Source organism: Egretta garzetta, unplaced genomic scaffold (genome assembly GCF_000687185.1).
Source record: "Egretta garzetta isolate BGI_Z169 unplaced genomic scaffold, ASM68718v1 scaffold197, whole genome shotgun sequence".
Lineage (NCBI taxonomy): Eukaryota > Metazoa > Chordata > Aves > Pelecaniformes > Ardeidae > Egretta > Egretta garzetta.
Window position 1 is genome coordinate 3,279,575 of NW_009260274.1, and position 12,939 is coordinate 3,292,513.

Below are 12,939 nucleotides of genomic sequence, written 5' to 3' on the forward strand. Positions count from 1 at the left end.
GGCACACCTGGCACCCCCTACACCATCCCAATTTGGTGTGGAAAGGGTCAAACATTTTGCTTTGTTCTGGTGACACTGCCAACAGATGTTGAGGGACCCTAGCTCTGGTCGCCATAAACACGAGTTCTAGACCATTGAAAATGATTGTGTGGGTTTTCCTTTGTCCTTGACTTCATCTTCCTTTGCACTTATCTGCTTTTATCAGTGAGGATCACCCCAGTATCCTCTACACTGCTTTCTCCTACGGCCATCTGTGGAGCAACTCCTTGCTGAAGTCATGCTAAGCAGTCTGTGGGAAGGAAGCCCTTCTGCAAGGCCTGAATTGACACCTCACCGTATATATACTTCACAAGGCATACTAAACAAGGTATACTACAGCAGCAGGAGTCATCATGTGCCACGTGTATCACTGCCATGCTCTTTAGTGGTGACCAAGCAGATCACTGCATCAAAATGTGCATGACTAACAAATCTTCACTATAACAGCAGGTAAACTAGTGATCAGCAGGGGAGAGACTTCGGTGAAAGACAGAGATTGAGAGCCGTTTGTTTGCCTCAGGTTGCTAGTATACTTCCTCCCAAACAGTGACAGGTTTTAATCAGACTATCTCAGGGTTAGTTATTACTTGGGAGGCATTTCTGTTAAAAGCAGAGTTATATCAGAAAGGGTTGTGGTTGAGTTATGCACAGAAGTCTAGTTCAATTGACTCTGAACATGCCCAGGGTCATCCTGACCTAGCCAACAAAGGATGGGGCCCTGCAAGGAGATAAGGTCACCTATGAGAAGGAGAAAGTCTGTATCCACTTTCAGGATATGCCTTACCGAGGAATAAAGACAGAAAAGAGTTTCATTGTGGCTTGGATACAAGGTTGGCCATGAGAAAAAATATAATTGTGTAAGAAAGATATCTTATCATGGGAACAGCTTGGTTCCCCAGACTACATCTGTATCTGTGTCTGGCTGTCACTGAAGAATAACTGCCCAGGCACTGCGCTGGGACACACTTCCCAAGAAGATCCATGAGCAGGTACTCAGGTGCCCACAGCCCCGTGGACAGCTCATTTTGTGCCCGCCAAGCATTTATCTCCCTCGTACAAGATAAATGGCGAGCGTGCCCAGCCCAGGTTGAACAGACTTTACATCATGAACAAGTGGTGGATGGCATTTCCCTAAGAGCGTGAGAACTGTGCTCTGGGATGACCATGATGACATTAAGGCCATTTCAGAGGGGACTTTCCCAAGCGCTTCAGCTCGTATGAGTGTGAGTTTTCGTTCCTCCTGAGCCACGTACTTTGCACCTGCCTAAACTAAAGGGGTCTCAGCAAAGCTCTCCTCCCCTTGTGTTTCTCAAAAATTCCTGTTTGCAAAAGGTCTTTCCTGCAATCCAGGTGTATCTCCTCCCAGCTGTCATCTAAACCATCAGAATAAACAAATATACATGGTGATTTGGTCAGTGATGGCTACTAGCCCAGGAAAGCTAATGCTGAATCAACCTCCAGCATGTTTTGTGGCTTGCATTTGGACGACTGCCTCTGACATGGGAGATGCTGCTCTCTGAGTGGTGGCAGGGGAGCATGCTCATGCCCAGCATTTTCTACCCTCCAGCTGGTCTAATCACCCTTCCCATGCCTGTTCATGATGCCGTCTCCCCCTCTACATTTTGGATATGCTCAGTGATTTAGGAACCTGAAACTCAGATGCCTACAAGTTTGAGCTAAATCTAACATCAGATCCTAGGATCCTTCCCCAAATCATTACAGTGCATAGGATATTTACATATTTTCCTTACTTTCCATTTGTATTAAAACATTTTTTCCGTGTAGCCAGACATCCAAATAATTAACAATACCCACCATACATTGTATTTTAAAAACCAGCAGCTGTGGCATCTTTGATGTAATTTTCTGAGTTACGCTACTCTCACTGTGTTAGGTGTTCTTTAAAATATTTGGTATTTTAGCTTTAAAACGACTTTAACATGAAACGTTAAAAAAGCTAGCAATTTTCCAAAAGCCCCTGGCTTTTTTTTTTTTTTTTTTGGTACAGAAGAATATACAAAGAACCTTGGCAAATAATTAAACATTCTAATTTGAGATAATCTTTGATTAATGAAGAAGCTGCTTCTGAATGCTCTTCTCTGGCTCTAATAATTGATCTCTAATTGTCCCATCTAAAGGTTATATATTGCCTTTCCTCATGATTGTGTCCTCCTAATGCCTTATAACTTGGATCCAGCTATTAGCAACGTTCATTAATTCCTCCTGAAAATGCTGTGAACTTTCTAAATTGAAATAGTGCTTTATAAAACCAAGTTTAGTTTTGTACTAGTTTTGAGTCTCTTGAGGAAACGACACCAAGAGATGTCACAAACATGATGTGTCATTATTCAATTCTGAATTATTTTAGAATTTATGTATAAACTATTTGAGGATGTTGGACAGAGGCTGTGTAGGAGGATAACCTAATTAAAAATAATGGCACAGGTGCTTTTTGTTCTCTTACTGCAAGTAAACAGGTGATGGATTTGCAATTAAGTGTGTGATGTCTAAGTGGTAAATGCATTTATGCAAAAATTAGAAAAACTATAAAATTTAGAATCTGGTGAAATGTTTGTGATGATAGAAAAACTCTGGGTTGTTTCAGAAGGATTTTACTTGGATCTCTAACAAGCTGGGACAGCTAAACATATTTAATTTCTTACCTAATTGAGAGATGAGACTTCTTCACAGCGTAAGTTGTTAACTCATTTCTGGAATAAGCTGAGTTTTAACCTTATTCTACTTTAGTAAGACAAATCCTTTTAACCTGTTGCTTAGCAGGCTTCCTTTTATGTAGCTTAAAGAAAATGGGTTAAAATTCTTTGTTTTTTCTACTACACATTAAATTATGTACCCCAAATGTTGGTGTGTGCCTGATGCTTGACTGCACCAAAGGCTTGTGATTACCCAGCATGTTTTCTGCATAGTTTGTTATTAAAAAAATGCATAAGGTACTTGCATGAGCACAGATTTTTTCCAAATACGTCTAATTAATAGAATTTGAAAATGCTTTTACTTCCTTTGCTCCTGAATTTTTCAGTCTAATTTCATTAAAGTGGAATACTTATTCATGTGCTGCTTTCCTCAATTTTGGCTTAATTGTTTCCAGTCTGTACAGCCCGGCTGTCTGGAGATGTTTATTACTGAGTAAATGTATTCTGGAAGGAGAGAGCCTGGCTAAATTGCTGGAAAGAAAAATTCTACAATCTGACCTTATCAAGACAGGATCCAGAAGGTTCTTATTTTTCATTTTGACTGCGGACTGTTAGCAGGGAAAAAAACAATCCAAAGGAGTTAACTAAAGTCTATCACAACAGTCGCTGGAGTTGGGGAAGAAAAAAAGCCAAAAAAAAGGAGGAAAAAAAAAAGCACTTGTCAAATGTTTATAATCCATTCTGCAGAATTGCAGAAAAAGTGTTACATATCCTATAACAATACAAAGCTATTTTTCTTCTGGCTTTGGAAAGCAAAAATCTATTCCGCACAAATGCACTTGGTATTTAGGGAACCTTTTAATATACTTTAAGTATATGATAACACAGAATGAGAGTATGGCATCAAAGTATTCAACAATATCTTTTGAGTGATCTTTAGCAACTCTCTCGAGCATTTATGACTTGCTCGAGGGAAATGCACTTTTCAAAGATCATATGCAGTCCCTATGGAGACCTGTAACCTTCCTCCGAGCAATTCACCACAAACTGATAGGTCTGATCACAGCACAAGTGAGACAGTCAGTTTAAAACGCGTTGGAAATGCTTCGAGAATACTAATAGGAGCCCTGCGACTGCTGAGTCACTGCCTGCAACCGAGGGTTCAAGCAAAGGGTTATTTGAGGATTATAAATATTGGTAGGACGTCGGGTATTGGCAAAGCTTCATTTAGACCTTGGCCGGTTTGCCGTCTGATTTGCTGCATAATCAGTTTGTTAGTGAATCAAAGAAAGATAAAATCTTCGGATGGGAAGGGATGAGAGGTTCAAATCTGGGGCTGGGGAGGGAAGGAGTGAGTGTAGATATCAAAAGGCTGCTCTGAGCGGCACAAGAACCTGTATTTGTTCTTCTAGAAAGAATTCGGTCCTTATCTGTCATTCCCACGGAACCTGCTGAGTTTATGAATAAAGGGCAAGGTTTTCCCTCACCCCTGTCCCCTTGCAAGAACGATGCCATGCCCCAGTGGGCTTAATGCAAGAGCTTGTTGGTTTTCTTCTTATTTGGCATTAAAGTATTTTTCAGGAATTTCAGCTTTGCCAAAATGATCTACCACTGTTTGAATGTCTGCTGTTAAATCCCCTCTGATAGAAAGCTGCAGAATGAGTTTCTTATCACAGAATGGGTATGAATATACCCCCTTCCCAAGCCACCGCTGGCTTTATGGTGGCCTCCCCCGGGTGTCACACACCACTTCGCTGCCTGTCATGATCCTGTGTGTACTATTGCTTCTGCTACTTCTCCCAGGCCATCCAGAACAGTAGCGTGCTATTTAAATCAGGCATAGCCTGTCTTTGCAATTTCGGTTCTCGGAAGGTCCGGATCCATGTGGTGCTCCTCATTAACCAGCACTACGCTGTGTGTGGCTTTTTTTTTTTTTTTTTCTTTTTTTCTTTTTTATACAACACACATATAGTGCAAGCTCAACTTGTTATTTTCTGACCTGTCTTTTCTTCTTTCTTCCCTCCCCGAGTCTTGCTCCAGATGGTAACTACTGCAAGAGCTTAAAAATAAAAACGAAAGTGTGAAGTGCATTCACTTTTATGGAGCTGCAAACAGGGGGCAGGGAAAGGAGGGAAAATGCACCGGTATCATTTGTCTACCTTGACTCAGTTAATGTTCTCAGCCATTAGTCAACCTGCAGTGGTATGAAGTGTGTCATAAAAGATAGGGTACACAAATATTTAAGAATAAAAGAAAGCTCTGGTATTATGTGGAGCCTCTTGATAAGGGCTTGTTATTACCCCATTGCGTCTGGCCTGGAGCTGATTTCTGATTTCCCCTTTCTCAGAAGCTCTTTGACCACAAGCAGGAAATGTGCTACACCTAGATGAAGAAGTTGGCAAGTGTCCTGTACTGTGAGGGTCTGGACGCAGAGCTGGTCGTCTGGTGGGTGAGGACCTGCAGATGAAACACTGGCTATATATAGGGGGGCTGTATCTGAATCACAGACACACTGACCTGTCTTTGAGAGGACCCTGGTGAAAGAGTAGCTGGGAGATTTGCCATAAATCCATCCTCAAAGCACTCACATTTACTTTTAAGAAATACACAGACACACTGACCTGTCTTTGAGAGGACCACCAGAGTAGCTGGGAGATTTGCCATAAATTCATCCTCAAAGCACTCACATTTACTTTTAAGAAAGTTATGCAAAACATAGCAAGTAGCTGCCATGAGACAAGGGGGTGCCAGGTCCCACATTTTGCTTTCAGTCTCTCAAATTCCCCCTTTGCTGTCATATTATTGCTCCCCCACGGGGATGGACGCATCCCCCCTCCAGTCCCCGTGTTTGGTAAAAACGGCTCGAAAAGTCCTCGCTGTCGAAAGCAAACATTAACACCAAACATTTGACCAGAGGGGGGAAAAAAAGAGATCTTATTCTTTGCAAAACATTACGATAAACAACAGTGATAAACCATTCCTTATAGCAAGAGGCTTTTAAAACACACGTGTATGTGTATTCCTCCTGGAAAAACAGGTGAGGCATCAGAAGTACAGTCGTCCTTTATTAGTAGCAGCTAACTTGGAGAGATACGAGGAAGTTTCATGTATTCAAAATATGTTCCCTTGCTGTTGCAGCTACCGGGGAGTTATCAAAGCTGGGGGGTGTTACTGCTCTTGTTTTTCTTTACGTGGAAATCACTTGACCCTGCTTCCCCTACTGTCCCTCTTGGGGTATTACTATTAGTGCAGTGGTGGAATATTTCTCCCTAAATGTTACTGCATAAAAATAAATAATTTCTTATTTCTATTTTTTTTTTTTTGTCCATAGAGACGCTACTTTAAGAATGGAATTTAAATTTTTTTTTCCATAGAGACGCTACTTTAAGAATGGAATTTAAAGGTTAAATACCGTGTTTAAAGACTCAGAAAGAAATTAAAATGATGACTGATACAGAGCATGAAGAAAAACAATATTAGGAGCAGGTCACAAAACAGGAAAAAATCCCTATGTATTTAAGGAGGTGTGCCTAACAGTCCAGCTGAAAAGAAAATAAGGAAAAGTGCTTCAGACAAGCAAGAAGATTTCAGGAGCTCACTTTGGCCACCCAAAAGGAAGCCAATAATTATGCAGGAGCTATAATAACTGCTCCATAAATAATAAAAAAAAACCAAACCTGGGTCACAGTTATAGAGAATTAAGTCTCTATAAGGTAAAGCTAAATGGACCGAGTGAGGTTTTTTCAGTCTTAACCAGAAGAACAAAAGTCAGAATCACACCACCAGAGTGATCCACTGCTGCAAATAGGCCAAATATGCATATTTTCTTCAAATTACTTCAGAAGCAAAATATAACTCTCTAGGGCCTGGGAGGGAGGGAGGGAGGAGAACAAGATAAGTTCAGGTGTAGGGCATCCTGATCAAGCAGGGTTTAAATGCGACCTGAGGTAAAAGCTGAGCTTTTCAGGTGGAGCAGAAATGTTGATGGAGTGAAGAGAAAACAAAAGTGATAAGGAAGTTGGTGGAGCAAGCTCAGCAGAAAGAAGACCAAAGGTTTTATGCTGTTGTTTACCAAGTTATTGCTGTTAGGCCCGAGGTGGAATGCATCGTGCCATCATAAGGTGCAGATGGCATGCTTTAAAAAATAGCTGTGGGGCTTGCCTTATAAATACAGACAACCTGAGTTTTTCTAAGCATCTGTGTGCAGCTCTGCGCTGCAGGTGCAGTGTGTGCTGCTTGGACATGTCATTGCTTTGCTGCTCCTTTTCAGACTGTAGAAACCACAGTGTTTTCCTGCCTGAGGGTCTTCCAGGCCATCTCATCCTGGGTAAGACCTGCCTTTTTCTGTTAAAGAGAATCCTTCTTTGTTTGCTGGATTATTTTGCCCTCTTGACAGCAAGAGTCCTCTGGGCTAGCAGTGCAAAGGCAAGCTTTTGTGACCTGGTGGGCCAAGCGTCCTGGCATCCCATCTGGCACTGGGTGGGTGTGCTTCAGGGCACCCTTGGTTATTTGTTGTTGTCACGCGTCTTGAGAAGAAGGCATATGTTGTCAAATTAATTTATTGCACGTTTTATTGGTGTTCCTGTGGAAAAGCTCACGTAGTTTCTTTCAGTCAAGGGACAAGGCGCCCATGACAAGGGCTTGAACGTGCTGCAGTGAGCCTGGGGCTGGCAGTGATGGATGGCAAACAGTTAGGGTGAAAGATGAGATGAAGAAGCACGCTTGTGGATGTGTCTGGCAGCGTGTGGCTTAACGTGGTTAAGCACCTCTGAACGAGCTGGGAAAGCTGTAGGTTTGAGAAATGTGTTTGCCTGTCCCCCCCTTAATTCCTCCTCCACCCCATGTACCCCAAACAACCCTCAGTTACAGACATGCAGAGCTCATCTTCCCACAAAGCTGCAAATCCTGGGTTTTTTGTTTGGTTGTTTTTTTTTTTTCCTTTTCCTTCTCTGAACTGTCTGTCAAATGTCACTGCCTTCCTATCACTCTCCTAACAGTGATGGCTGCCCTCCATTGCATTTTCTGCCTGTTTCTCTGGCACATCAACCAGTGCCTGCTGGGACTCTGGCCATCTCACGTGGTCTTGCTCCCTTGCACGTTGGTCTCACCATGGCTTGCAGTGCCCTCTGGTTACTTTGCAGCATCACAAGAAAAAAAAAAAAAAATGCAGACCATTAGATCAGTTTTGTAGCTAAAAAACGTGCCAAGGAGATATGTTTGCTGATTTTCTTGAGTGTTGAATTAAAGGACAGAGGTTTTTGTCTTTGCTTTTTCTTCCATTCCATCTGAAGAGTTGTGAATAATACCTGGGAAGAAGGGGTCAATATTGCCACTCTCATGAAAGTCTACGAACACACGGCCTTTGCCAGCTCAGCTGCTTTCCTGCCACCATTGACAATAGACGATAAAACTCAAGATTCTTTTTCAAAGGAAAACGAAGTGGGAAAAATTTCACTTCTGTTCCTGTAATTTTATTTCCAAAAACAAAATGAAAAGTTACAGTGTATTTCAGTTTGGTTTGATCTAAATGGCCAACAAAACAAGAAATAAATAACCCTTCTGAGGGGAGTTTGACATTGGATCTATATTTACTCAGTAGTTGAAGTACCTCAACCTCCTGCTTTTCTTTCTTGGCCCGAATTTCTGGTGGTACAAAGCTTCTTGAGCAGCAGTCCAGTTACCTTGCTGGTGGAGTAAACAAGGCAAGTTAGTGGGAAGTCCAAAAAAATCATTTGACTGTCCAAGACAGGGTACAGATACTGCAAGAACTGATGGATAGAGGTTAGCTTTATTTTGGGTCAATATTAAGTGCTTTGTGTGGTTGTTCTGTTGTTTATTTTCTAACAAAGACGACTAAATGTTGCAGTTCAGGGGTGTCAGATACATTGGTGTTACTGAAAATGGAAATCCAGATAAAAACCAGGCATTACTGCAGGGGTCTGTGCACGCAGAACACCAGGATGGAGTTGTACAATTATGTTATTAGGGCAAAAATCTGCCCCCTTACCCCTATATCTCTGTCTGTTTGGGGTGGTTTTTGTGGGTTCCCTTCCCTCCCCGCAAGCTTCAGAGGCTGAATAGGGAGAAACAAGTTTTGTTGCTTCCAGATGACTATTTTCTAGTTATATGTAGGAATGGGTGTCATTCAAGCTTGAATGGAGGGGACTGGGCTAACACGTGGCTGGTTTGAGATAACATTTATAGAGGGTAAAGGGAGATAGAGACTTAGTTCTTCTCTAATTTCACCTCTAATAATTCTTCTGTTTTCCACCCTGGAAAATCCATGCTCTGTGTAAATTCCCACCGCTCCCTCTGCCACGTGGCTGTGAACGTTGCTGACTTCTAGCTGTTACGCCATCGATCTCCTCCTTCTCCAAAGGGAAAGAATTATAATTGTGTGTGCGTGTTCTTGTGCCTCTATGGGAGAAAGGTGCCTTCTTAATTTAATCAGAGCTTTAAATTGTGCCAAGGTGACAAAGGAAAATAAATAAGTAAACTTATACACCTGGTTTTTGGTTAACTCTGGGAGGTCATGTGTTTCGTTGCTGTGCGGGTCAGAGTCTGGAGGAGCAGGCACATGACTGTGGCTGGTTTTTTCATGCAGTGCTGAGTATTTGCACAAGAATTTCATCATCCTCTCTCAGGAACGGCTGCTGCCAACCGCAGGGTAACGTGGTTTCACTGTGGAGGGGAAAAAATGAGTTTTATATGTAAAATTACTTTTAACACCAAAACACTTCTTGACATGAAGGTCACTATGTGCCTAAATTACTCTAAGTAACCGAGTTTATTATAATTCCTCTCTGTCACATTCCCTTGCTGCAGCTGTGACACTGTGCTGTGTAACTTATTTAATTATACAGTTGTGTTTGCTGCCGTGTGTCTGTTGTTGGGTGTGCTATGAATATTTAGATTTTTCTTTCTCTGCAGTTCTGTAATTTAAACAAATTCGCTGGAGTGTATTTAACCTGAAGTAATCTCGAACGTGCACTGCTTTGGGCTGTGCTTTTTTAGGAACTTCCTCCTGCAATATTGTATTCACAAAAGCAATTTTGTTCGTGTAAAGACGGGAAGGAGAATCAGCCCTTGCGTACTATGCATTTCCGTACTTTTTCTGTGTTTGTTTTTAAAGAAACTTTGATGCACAGTGCTATTGGTGCTTTCAGTGGGTGTATTTTGGCAGCATGGACCTATACTGCGAACTCACACGCTTATATGTGTACACACCCCCAGTTTTCCTTCCAAAGAGTTCGTTTGGACACTAACCTGAAACTGTCAAAGGTCTGTGGACTGAGCTGCATTTAGCAACCTGGCAAATGGCTATTGGAGGGCAGAAAGTGCAGGGCATGCTATTTCCATGATAAACTCGCTTTCTCTGAGGATCTTGATACAGCTTTTTAAATAGGGATTCATTGTATGCCTGTCAGCACTGTGCTGGGTAGAAAGACCGTGAGTAACATCTTGGAATATTTAAAGAAAATGTTTAAGGGGGGTGAGGGGACTCTACAGGTGTTTTTTTTTTTAATGAAGACATCAAGATACAATTATAGACAGAGGGTTGATCTATAAAAAAATATCATAAGTGGCTCTAAAAATAGGACAAATTATCATTGTTGTAATTAAACCTAATGGACCTTCCTGTGTAAGCTTGATAAGATGGCTTGCTAATATTCATGCAATTTTTTTTTCTATTTAGTCAGTAAATTATGCATAAAGGACAAAACAGAAATAATCACCCAGACATTCGTGTCACTTGTGTCTGACTAATTCTCATCCATGGCCTTTTATAGTTTTAAAATGGGAGATGAAGTGGCGGGGCTGATATCTGTGCCAATAAAATATGTAATAATGACTGTTTTCTTAATTTAAGTTGCATACACTCTTTTTGAAAATGAAAGATTGCAAACAGTCATTGGCTCGTTCTTTACATTGAATCAGCATGCAAGAGTTAAAAGAGCAAAGAAAGAGTCAAAAAAAAAAATACGCTGACTTCATGCCATCCATATCTATTAAGTCAAACAGTGTAAGGAAGTTTCAAGGAAAGGGAGGAGAAAACATCTGAGTGCTCTTTCCAGAGTAGATAGTGGAGGCAAATTGTTTATCTTAAAATGTTGATTATTTTGGCTCTAAGATATATGAAAAAACTCCTGATAAGGAACTACGTTTATCAAAGTGAGAATTACATTTTGCACCGATGGCTCTGAATTTTGATTTGAAGAGGATACAGAATATAGTTTTCAGTTAAATGAGAATAATTGGATGGAATAAAGGTGTGTTGTTCTTATACCAATTTATTTCTTTACATATAGAAAATAACAAATGGTTCATGAACTATTGTAAAATAATTGCATGGGACTCTATTCTGCAGCAATTAGAAAATACAATAATGCCAGTCAGAGTGGAGAAAAAAAAAAAAAATACCCAGGCATTTCTGGGATTCCCTCTCTATGAAGCCTAATTCCCATTTAAAGGACAAAAGTATTTTCTTATTCTGGTCTCAGGCTTGGATCTCTGGGATTTCATTCCTCAATAGGATTTTGATTGATTTTATTTTAGTAGTTTTATCTTATTTCATAATGTTTGTATTAAATCAGATACCTCTGAGCACTTAATCATTTTTGGCTTCTAGATCTTTGTATTTAATATTATATTTGCTGTCAAAATTTAATATAAATAAGAATCATAATAAACGAAAGTCATTGATCAGATGCAGCAAGCTGCAGCAATGACAGGGAACAAAAAGCCTGATCCAGAAATCTTTATCTGTAATAGAGACACCTATTGACTTCAGTGGGTTTTGGGTCAGGCCTCAAATGGAAACAAAACCCATCTATGCTTGCCAGACAGGTCAGCAGATGACCTGGAATATGATAGCCATTAATCCACTGTAATAACTGTGTGTCCTTACTGAAAAATGGTGACTAGTAAGACAAATGGGAGGATGCTGTGCTGTGTTCACATGGTGTAAAGCAGAGCATCTACAGACCAGATGAGAGGGATCTGGTGTATAAAACCAAACTGTCCTCCAGGCACCCTTATCATCCATCTCTTGATCATAAACTGCAAGGGAATTAACTGGCACTGTCTGTGTCAGCCCCAGAAGATAAACGTTGGAGAATCCCAAACCTTCCTCATAGGCTGCATCCAGGAGAGGACACAGGTGATGGCAATACCAATGCTGCACAGTCCCCCTCCTAGGGACTGGGGGAGTTGAGCATCACAGAATAAATATCGCTAACTCAAGCGAGTCATCTGTTTAGCGAGATTAAAGGGCTCCTTCCCTTACTTCAGGAGCTATGTCACTGGGGAGCAAAAAGAAATCCAGGCATTCACTTGAGTGGGAAGGAGGCTGATTGTGTAGAAAAGACAACACAGACTACTGTGTGGTCCTTTTATCTGGAAGGAGATGGTCAGGGAGACTTGATTTCTAGCCCCTTCTGCAAGGATTGTTTCCATAATTTGCATTAAATACTCGTTATTAAAAATAGAAGACCATACCTGGATTATGTGAGTATGTACTAGACATGCTTTGATAGTGCCTATGGGATCAGGGCACCCATGTTGCTGTTGTAAATCAAAGAAATAAGCCTTTGGAAACAAAAATAGTTTTACTTTCCAAACTCTGATCCCAATATTGCTTGAAAATGAACCCTGATTTACTGATTAAGCCCATGGATTCTTAACATTTAGAATTTGGAGAAGTGAAACTTAAGTTATCTTACAGAGTCTCTAGATTATGAAGTGCTTGTATTAGTGATGGCCACAGTGCCCATGAATTTAGCTTGCTTTTCTAGATGTTTCACAACATCTACTGGAGAAAATAAAGATTTCTAAGCCATCCTCCCTGATGACTGCCAAATGAGGTCCAGAAAGTCTGTACCCATCTGACCTGCAGAAGAGCACCCAGCAGGGGAGATGACAGAAGCAAGGTCTTGGATCTGCTGTTTGGCTATAGAGAAACTGAGAAGTGGTTCCTTGGGGAATAGGGAGCCTGGTCACATCTCTCATGGGGCTCTCAGTGGGTAACAGCTCCTCAGGAGGTGGCTGGTTGGGTGTATTGATTCCAGCCAGCTCAGCCGCTTTAGCATCACACCCGACTATTTCCCTAGCTGTAGCCTTCTGCCTCCTAGAAGCCTTGAAAAACACTCTGAGAACAAAATTTTTCAAATGTCTTTTTTTTAAACAATTTTTGCCATTTTATTTTCCTTTTTACCAGCTAAGGAATGATTGGGATGAATGAATGGTA